The sequence below is a fragment of the Solanum tuberosum genome, unplaced genomic scaffold, assembly GCF_000226075.1.
Source record: "Solanum tuberosum cultivar DM 1-3 516 R44 unplaced genomic scaffold, SolTub_3.0 scf00001, whole genome shotgun sequence".
NCBI lineage: Eukaryota > Viridiplantae > Streptophyta > Magnoliopsida > Solanales > Solanaceae > Solanum > Solanum tuberosum.
In genome coordinates this window covers 5,854,959-5,866,024 of record NW_006238927.1, presented here as the reverse complement: position 1 = coordinate 5,866,024, position 11,066 = coordinate 5,854,959, and positions in this window count along the sequence as shown.

The following is an 11,066-nucleotide window of genomic DNA, read 5'->3' as shown; positions in this document are numbered from 1 at the left end:
AAGTTAGCAAGAGATTTTTCAATAAGATCAAGAATAGCCTTCGGAGGATGAGCCACAGAGATGATATGTAAGGGCATCAACTGCAACACTGATCTAATAAGAACAACTTTGCCACCCATAGAGAGCAAATTACCCAACCATCCTTGAGTTCTGTTGCCAATTTTGGAGACCATACTACTAAAGTAGGTAATTTTCTTTCTTCCCGAATAAATAGGGCATTCCAGATAATTAATAGGGAAGACGGAGTGAGAAAATCCAGTAAGAATTTTAATATCCTCAATAAGCTGGGTAGGAGTATTAGCAGAAATTAAAAAAGTGGATTTTTTCTTATTAACCATTTGACCAGAAACTTGCCATAGGTATCCAACTTCTTAATCATCATAGCAATAGAAAGAAGATCAATTAAATTTTATGATTTCACTTTTATTATCATATGTGGCGCTTACATGGCATGAATATATATTCCATTAAAAAACTCTCCGTATTTAATTATGGATAAATTACCTAACTACACAACTTTTTTTTTACCTTATTTTCTATTATTCCCTACCATTTTAAAAAATTACAAAAATCCCTCTTTTCTTCAATTTCTTTCACTTTTTCAGATACATCACTCTAAACAATCACCCTCGTGATTTTTTTTCCTTTTTTCACGCCTAAAATCACTCCATGGTATCACCAATTATCTCCATCACTCCATTTTTGAATTTCAAATCTTTTCTTTTTTCTTTTCCAACTCACCAATCTTCTTCTTCATATTTCAAAGCTTTTCTTTTTTCTTTTCCAGTTCTCCAATCTTCTTCTTCGTCCACTTTTTTCTTTCTAATTAATCAATTATCGATTTTTTAAATTCTTTTTAGCTTTTTCATCTATAAACTTCTTATATATATGGATGAGATATGGACGGGCGATCTTCAGAAAGAATTATCGAACAATACGAAGCAAAAGGAGCGGAAGAGAAGAGATGAATCAGTTGTTTGTCATACGGCGATGGAAAGTTACATATGGATTCTGATCCATCGTTTAATATTGGTCTTCCCCAATTAAGTTTACAAAAGAAAGAGCGCATCCCTCGTGTTTGTGATTCGAAATCGATGAAAGATGTATTCCAAGTTCTAAATTGCCCATTGAGAAAGATTCTAAAAAAAGGGGGAAGTAGAATAGGTTACTAAACACTCTTCTCTACCCAAGTTTCATATTTCAATGTATCTAATTGATTTTGATTCATAATTTAATATATAATGCCTTAGTTTCAACACCCTTCTCTACCCAAGATTCAGATATTTTATGTATCTAGTTGATTTTGATTCATAAATTTATGTATAATGCCTTCGTTTTAACTTTATGATGCATTAAAATAGTCTTTGTTAGTGTTATCACTGATCTGATACATCACTGCTACAGTAACTTTCGTTGTTATGCAATGTATCATGTTCATATTTACGATATTGATACAGAACCCTAATATTGTTGAATCTTCCATTTGTTTATCATGTTCAATGTAATTGTACTTGATACATAAACACTACCGAATGTATCAAGTTCTATAATGTATCTTCAATCGTATTCAAATTTAAAAGGATATATAAACAGTACCAAAATCAATTGGGTGTTATGTATCTGCACTCTTTAATGTTTGTTCAGTCTTATTCATGAAGAAGGATTTCGAATTCTAAATCTATTATGAAAAAACGCTCAAATAAAGAGGAAAAAGTCGAATCTGCCTTATCATGTTCGTCTCTATCAAAGGCACAAGTTTTCAATGTGTCTCATTTATTTTATTTCGTAATTTAGTTTTCTAATACAATGACTATGTTTTATGCAATATACCATGTTTATATAACCTAATGTTGTAGATACTTCGACTAGTGAGATTTATGCAATGTATCATGTTTATAGTTATTATATTGATACATAATCTAATGTTGTTGATACTTCGACCAGTGGATTCTATGCAATGTATCATGTTTATATTTATTATACTGATACATAACCTAATGTTGTTGATACTTCGACTAGTGAGTTTCATGTTCAATTCAAACGTACCTTGATACGTAAGTAATGTACAATGTATCATTTTTCATATATCAAGCTCTATAATGTATCAATAATATTTCTCAATCCCATCAAATGGTTTTCAATTTGATTTTCTTCGAATAAGATATGCAATTTGATTGTATAAGATATGCAATTTTTCAATCACACGTAATCTAATACACACTAATGGCTATGATACATTTATACAAATTACTACTAAATACCCATTATTTTGCAATGAAACATTTATACAAATTACTGCTAAATACTCATTATTTTACAGTGATACATTTATACAAATTACTGATACACATTATTGGCTATGATACATTTATAAAAATTACTGCTAAATGTAAGAATTGAATGTATTCGATTTGATCATCTATCGTTTCTATATTCATTACAACACACAACTATAAACATGTAAACAATAACTAAAACAAATTGATTAACATGTCTTCACAATATAGTAATAGCTAGAGTCATTTAAAGTCAATGTTTCCATTATTTTTCGGTGCCACAAACATGTAAACAAGCGTAAAACACGACTTGTTAAACTCATCATCATGTTATTGCAAAAGCAAAACCCAAAAAAGATATTGTTCACAAAGTTGAATTGCAAAATACATGATATTATAATAAAAAACAGACACAAAAAGGTTAAGCTTGATCTCATCAGTAAGTATCATCACTAACAAATAGCTCGACCTTGTTTTCATTCAGATTTAGATCACCCATTGCTTACTCTGAACCACTGCTCGCCGCGGTCAAAATATGGGGATCATTATATTTCTTGATAGCCTGCACAATTGCACTAACTTTCTTGTAAGGATAAGAGCAATTGAATATATCTGAACCATCTCTCCAATCATCTACAATGGCAGATTTGAGATTCATGATTTCGAATTGATGGAGAAGATGAAAATTTGATTTTTGAATTTTGTGAAGTTGTTACAGATTGGAATGGATTGATATCAATCAGGTTCTGCATGATTTGTGGGAAAGATAATCAGTTCTGCGTGATTTGTGTGAAATAAAATCAATTTTACATTAATATTCCTTATTAAGTGCAACATACAAGTTTTATAATATATCACAATTAATGTATCCGGATGACTAATATTTTAAGGAATTTTTGTAAAATAGAAAAGAGTAGGGATATAATGTAATTTAGGGTCTTACACTATGTGATTTATGTAAGTTATACTTTACTAAATAATATTTGATAAAAACATTTGTTACGAGGGCCAATATTGTCAAAAAGCAAAATGAAATTGTTAACAAAAAGAAGAAATTTTCTAAAGTAAAACAAAATCGCCTAAATTGAGCCAAAATGGTCAGCCTACTTGCAAGAAAGTTGGATGCATGATTCGATCACGTACCCTTAATTTTTTTAATTTAATCTAGCTACTTAAGCTTCCACCTCTCCCCATGATGGAGGATTTTACTAAAATTCTTACTATGAAAACCTATTAAATCATAGTGATACATTGGAGGGGGACTTAGTACACAAAATCATAGATTGTCAAGCCTAAAAGTTCAAAGGGATCACCTTGTGCAAATAAGCTCACAAAATAGGTCAACGTCTAGGTTAATAGGACTCATGTTATTTTTTGCCAATGACTTTCATAAGGGGCCTTATTCTGAAGTGGCAAAGCCAACTTTGAATAAACAACAAAGGGTCAAATATACCTTGTACTATAGAAAATAATTTAAATATATCTCTAGTTATATTTTTGGGCTAAATATATCCCTCTCCCCCTCTCCGTTATACTTTCGGGCTAAATATACATGTTCATTATACTTTCGAGCTAAATATATATACCTCTCCCATTATACTTTCGGGCTAAATATACCCTTATGACTCACAGAGAACATGTGAACGACTAAGATTCAAACAAATTGTTCAATTTCAAATAAATCAAATTCGGATGTAACCCGCCTCACCCCAATAATTTAACCTGACCTAATCTATAACATTTAACCACCCAATTTATCTTTCAAACAAGGAAACCAAATGTCCGATTGAGTTCTCTCCAACAACTAAAGAGGCGTGCAACCAAAGAGGTTTGTGAACTGGGAACCTCTGGTTTGTGCATAAATTTTTACTTTAAATATGTTATTTCTTTTCTTTTTCTAACTTCCTAGCTTAACTTTATAGTCTAGGGTTTTTTTTTTGTATGATTTCTTTCCTTGTTTGGAGTTTCATAGTCTAGGATTTTGGGTATGATTTGTTTTCTTGCTTTAAGTTTCAAATCCTAAGGTTTTGGATATGGTTTCTTTTCTTGCTTCAAGCTTCATAGCCCAGGGTTTTGGGTATTGATTCAAATTCGACATAATATGTTTATATATATTATGTTGGTTACTGTCTTGATTTGGTGTTAGATTTATTTACACGAGTACTCATAAATTGTGATTCCGAATAATTTAGAACTTATTTTTATTTGGGTATGAAAATATGTTAACTTTTATCTTCTTTATTCTTCAACATTTAGTTCCTTTCATATATTTTATTCTTCTACAATCATGAAATGTGATCCCTTTTATATTTTTTTTTATTCTTCAACAGTCATGAAATATGTTATCTTTCATGTTTTCTATTCTTTTACAATCATGAAATTTAGTCCCTTTTTAATTTCTAATTCTATAGTTATAAAGTATCATTTTTTTTATTTTTTAGTCAATTTCTTTGGTCTGTTGTCTCCTAACTTCACAATTGTTCTCTTTTTTTAAAAAATTGTTTTTCTTTCTCTTGTTTCTTTACTCTTCGAAAATTATGTTGTTTTACCAAATATTTTCAAGATATTAAAATGGTTAATGTTGACATATATTTCAACTATGGAGGTGAATGAATTAGAGAACATATTCTCTTGTACAAGAAGAAGTCGTACAATTTATGGAAAGGGTATGATTTAGACCCTCTTTATTTTATTAATATCATCAATGAGTACACTACTCGATTTGGATTTGTAGGTGTGCAATAATTAATTGTGAGGGTCATTCTGGGAGATATTATGAAATAGAAGGGGATATTGAAATTAAGAAATTACTATCTCTTGTGTCCAATGAGTTCTTTATAATAAATATGTTTGTTATTTTTAAGTGTGAATTATGTTCCTGATATTGTTCAATATGTTGAATCATTTTTCTCAGTAGTTACTGAAATTGGCACTGATTGTAGTGAGAGTGAAAGTGAAGGTGAAACGGTGAATGATTCTTCAAAATATATGATCTGAAGAATTAGAGGATATTTCTATTGGAAAAAAAGAAGAGAAACATTTGAAGGCTTGCATGATTATTTAGAGTTATATAAGGGTATGTACTTGTACCGATCTATTCCCGTCATTATATAAAAGTCAACGGAGAATTTTTTTGGGTCGTAAGACTTTTTCGTAGTAACTTGGAATTTTCCAACCTAGTCCAGATTTGGACGAAATCGGAGTCAGTGAGGTATAGAGAAATCTGGTAACAATTGGGAGATCTAATTGTGATTTTGATCACATGACTAGATAGCTAAGACGTTAAGGAGCTCTTACGACTTTACATAATTGAATTCAGGTGAGTAGAACTCTCGAAATTGATCTTAGCGTGACCAGATATTTTCTGAGTGTCATGGGTTGAAGGTGTGTTGTGAAATAGGGGTTTGAAACACTTAATTTAGCTCTCTGTTTCAGTGGAAGCTGTTAGAGCGGGATTATTCCCGACAGGGCAGGGCCGCTGTAGCCGGAAGAGGTCCGCTGTGGCAGGACAGTCGCAACTTAAGTCAGAAATAAACCCCAAAAATGTTTTATTCTGCACTTTTTGACTTTAAGAGCTAAGGAACGACCGATGGCTATTTCTTGAAGGTGTTCCACCTCTTCTAGCACTAAAGGTAAGGATTTTACTCCCCTAATCTGTTTTTCGATCCGTCGAACTTAGGTTCTTGGTTAATTACCATTGGGAAAGGGTTTTGATCTGAAACTAATGGTGGAAAAAGCCCTAAATTAGGTATTAGGATCTTGGGTTTGGTCTAGGGTTATTGGGTTTGTTATAATCTGGATACTTAGACCTTTTGATTGTTTATCCTTGCGTATATTAATTGTTTGTAGACCTAGAACAAGCGGAAAGAATCCGAAAAATGAGCATTCAAGTGCCTTAGGGGATTCAAGCTTGGATTCGAGGTAGGTGATAGTTGTGATTTCATGTTTGTGTGATATATGTTTGTAATTGCTTCATTGTATTGCATCTATGTATGTGAATGTTGCATTATTGATCACACTAATCGTGAATGGATAGTTGAATGCCATGAATCATGACTTGATTGTATGATTATGAGAATGTACTTGTGGCTTGTTGAATGGATCAGGTGTTACGTTCCGACACACTAATTGGGATCGGTTGCCACGTACCGGCATAAACATTGGAACGAGTGTCACGATCTGACACACTAACTAGGATCGGTTGCCACGTACCGGAATAAACATTAGAACGGGTGTCACGATCCGACACACTAACTTCGATCGGGTACCACGTACCGGTACACTAACAATTAGGGTATGGGTTCCATGAGATGACCATTGAATTGGGTTCCGTGAGAGGACCATTGAATTGTGTTGTGTATCTACTTGTGATGATTACGTTCATATCTAATGGTGATTGAGGTTGAAAGACTGTTTGCTGTTCCAAAATGATAACCAATGTGTATTATTGAGAACGTGGAATGCTACATTGATCCAGAAAAGATGACTAATATTGTATATGTTCGGTATATGCCTGTTTTATAATGTTGGGGTTACTTGCATGTGTTTCACTTATTGGGATAGCCGCGTGATCCTACCAGTACACTGTGGTTGTGTACTGATACTTCACTTGCTTGTTCTTTGTTGAGTACAGGCATCTTCAGGCTGCTATTGATAGACCTTAGCTAGGTGACTATTGAGCATGACCGGATTCAAGGGTGAGCCAGCTCTTTCAGACTGCCATGGATCTCTCTTGTTTAAGTCCACTCTTTTCGGACTCAGACTATTTATTAAAGGTGTTTGTTTAGTTTTGGGGTTGTACCCCTTGCTTTTAGACTTGTCGTTAGTAGAGTTTTGGTACAATGACTTTCAGGTTCTAGAGGTTGTTCTTCCACATTAGTTTGGCCAGTTTTTTTAAACCTTTGGAGTTTATGGGAACTCTATATTTCTTTTGGTCATTTAAACCTGCTTTCGTATCTCTAAATGCCTTAGTTTTGATTAAGTTATGTAGTTCTTGGTTAGCTAATTAGTATTAAAGATTCTCCCACCGGAGGTTAGTGTGGGTGCCAATCACGACGGTCTAGGTCGTGACAAAGTTGGTATCAGAGCCCTAGGTTCGTTGATCTCATTATACCAATACGAGTCTAGTAGAGTCTTGCAGAATGTTACAAAGACGTCCGTACTTTTCTTCGAGAGGCTATATGACTTTAGGAAAAACACACTATGACTTGAATCCAATTGGTATCTGGGTGATACAAATTGGTGTCTTTCCTCCTTCACTCTATGGTCCGTACTAGAACAACAAAAATGGTAATACCATCACTAGCAAGTGAGGATGTGTATAAATTACCGACAATTGAATATGGTCACCATCCGAAACAAGTACCCATTGCCTCGAATAGATGATCTTTTTTACCAACTTCAAAGCGCATTCGTTTTCTCTAAGATTGTTCTAAGGTCTGGTTACCATCAGTTAAAGATTAGGCCTGAGGATGTGCCTAAGACGGCGTTTAGAACCTGCTATGGGCACCATGAGTTTCTAGTTATGTCGTTTGGGTTGACAAATGCGCATGCAGCTTTCATGAGTTTGTTGACTGGTGTGTTCAAACCATTTCTTGATTCACTTGTAATAGTCTTTATTGATGATATTTTAGGTTTATTCGAAAAGTGAGGAAGGGCATGCCGACCATCCTCGTATTATTCTGGGTGTTCTTGCGAAACAAAAGTTGTATGCAAAATTTTCTAAGTGTGAATTTTGTTGACTTTGGTTACCTTTTTAGGGCATGTAGTTTCAAGAGAAGGGGTAATGGTAGATCTCCAAAAGATTGAAGCAGTCAGGAATTGGGTCTGACCTAGTTCTGAGACTGAAATTAAGAGTTTTATAGGGCTCGCTAGCTACTATCGTCGCTTGTGAATAGATTAAGGTTAGATTTGCAGATTCGAGTTTATAGGTGGCAACATTCAACAAGTTTTGGTAAGGGACGGTTAGATAATGAACACCATTACTTTGGAAAATGCATTAGTATTGTTGTCATAACATGTATGGGTTGTTTAGCGAATGATGAAATTAAGTCATGTCAATTGAGGTTAGAAGCTATACTAGGATTTCCTGGATTGATGGTATATCGAAGAGAATCATGATACAACTGCTCCAATAGCAGTGATGTTTACTTGTTTAAGTTATTAAGTGTGTTAAAATTGTGGAGAACCTGGGCATATGAGGAGGAAATCAGCGAGGCCGTTGAGGCTGGGAAATGGTAGTGTGGGTAGAGGAGCAGTGCAGCCAGGCAAGGAGGTTACCCGTCAAGATAAAAGGGCTCAATTTTATGCCTTCCGGGCAAGACCTAGGTTGAGGGTCTGATGCAGTGATCACAAGTACTATTATTGTTTGTGACCAGATAGCTAATGTGTTGTTTGATTCGATTTCGACTTAATCTTATGTTTCCGTGCGATTTGCCTCAGAATTTGATATGATTTGTGATATACTTGATGCCCCATCCATGTTTCTACCCCAGTTGAAGAGTCAGTCATAGTCACCCATGTATATCGTGTTGTCCTGTTGTTTTTTATAGATTTTCAGATTTGGTTGATTTGGTTATGCTAGATATGACTAACTTGATATAATCTTAGGCATGACTTGGTTGTCCCCCTATTATGTTGTGCTTAATGGTAATGCTAGGTCGGTAACTCTAGAGATACCGGGTAGGGAAAGGTTAGAGTGGGAAGGGGGTACAAGCCTAAGTCAGCTAAGGTCATATCTTTCGTGCGGGGTAGGAAACTGGTGGGGCAGGATTGTTTGGGGTAATTGCATCATATTAGGGATGTTGAGGTTAAGTATCCCTCCATTGAGTCTATTCCTGTAGTGTCTGAGTTTCAGGAAGTGTTTCCTATCTATTTTTCTGATATACCTCCGGATAGACATATATATTTTTGAATTGACTTGGAACATGTTACTCGCCACCTTTCCATACATCCTTATCGCATGGCTCCCGTAGAATTGAGAGAGCTTAAGGCTCAAATCTAGAAGCTTCTTGATAAAGGTTTCATCCGTCCTAGTGCTTCTCCATGGGGCGCTCCTGTCTTGTTTTTTAAGAAGAAGGATAGTAGTATGAGGACTAGTGATTTTATCTTAAGCCATAAGGGAGTGGATTGATACCGAAATGACAAGCTTATGGATAAAGAAAGTCCCATTGAGCATACTTGGGGGAAGGAATTGATGATTTTAGTAAGAAAGTGCGCATAAAATTGGGGTTAGTCCTTCGAATTAGTTGGGTATACCTGAGTTTGAGGTGTCGCGTTGATGAAAAGGATGACTTCGTAGTGATAGACAAGGTTGACTGAGCATAATGGTAATAAGAGTTTGTGATGGAATGCAACTATATAATAAGATTGTTGGTTAAGCAAATTTTGTATAGTAATTACGGCTTCCGAGTATCAAGGGTTGTGGTTTTCTAATATTTGGTGAGTAACGTGGTTGTATGGAAAGTTTTTAGATATGGTGGGACTCCCTTCGAATAGAATTTAAGGAGCTAGAGTCTTAATGAAGAAAAAATAGTGGGATGTAGTATAACCTTTAGAGAGAGGCGAGAGAAAGAATATTTTATTTGATTACAAAGGCTAAAGAGGTATCTTCAGAGGGGTCGGTAATTGGGTTCAGAGGTGCGTGATTTATTTCGTGTTAATGTGGCTATGGTAATAGTGTCACGGGTCCATCAGATTAATTGACAACTATTGGAAAAGACTTGAGAAATGAGTGTACAGACATTAGCTCGAAAGTGATGATAAGTGCTATGTTTTGTTTTTGAGTTTAGTAATGAGTACGACTGAATATTAGCGAAGGATATTGTAAGATCGATGGAGATGCGATCAATGATAAGTGAAGATCTATGGATTCATAAGAATATTTAAGGTACAAGCTAATGTTGATAGATAAGGGGATTGTGTTATACAGTTGAATTTACAATTCAGATTTTTCATTGTAAGTCTACATTCGTGGTAATATATTTTGTCAAGGTATGAATTGGCAAGGTGAGAAATGATCAATTGTATCAGGTATTGGGTATTGAACATTTTAAAGGACTTACACTTGGGTTGGGTCGTAAAGTTTATTACTATTGATTGTTAAGTACTTAAGAAAGGTTTTATTTAAAAAGTGTTGGTTTATAATAAGGGAAATGGTCGGAGTGTTTATGATGGTTGTTAGTGTTGTGAGTAGGATTAACTAGCTATGCTCTCGTGTGTTTTTACTTTTGTGGGTGGATCCCTAGTGGTGGATCATGGGTACCAAATCCTACGATGTTCTCTTGGTTGAGTGGAAAGATTGGGGAAGATTTGGTTATTCCGAATGACATAATTGGTGTTGTCTTGGAGTTGTTAAAGTATTTTAGTGGTTCTACATGTACCACCTTGCTTATGAGAATTTATAGAAGAGCTACCATGCATATTTATGGTTGTCCAACAATATTTTATTATCTTGTCTTTGAGATCATGTATCGATTAGGTGTTGTTACATATGGGGATCATTGGGTCCAATTCTATTGTTCTTAAGAGGTAACCTACAATTACTAAATCTAGCTTCTCGATAGTGTTGGTAGAGGGTTTTGTATGCCTAGACATATCCGTCGATGAGTATCTGATGTCTAAAAGGTAAAAATTTGTTATAACTTAAGCTCATAGGAGTTTATGTTGTAGGATGGAATGTTGCTAAGAACTATGATTGTTTGGGTATTATGAGTGTGTATTGGTTGGTTCAGGTTTACTTCTATTTGTAGCGTGTATTGACTTGGAATTTTATCATGCTTAAGTGCTAAA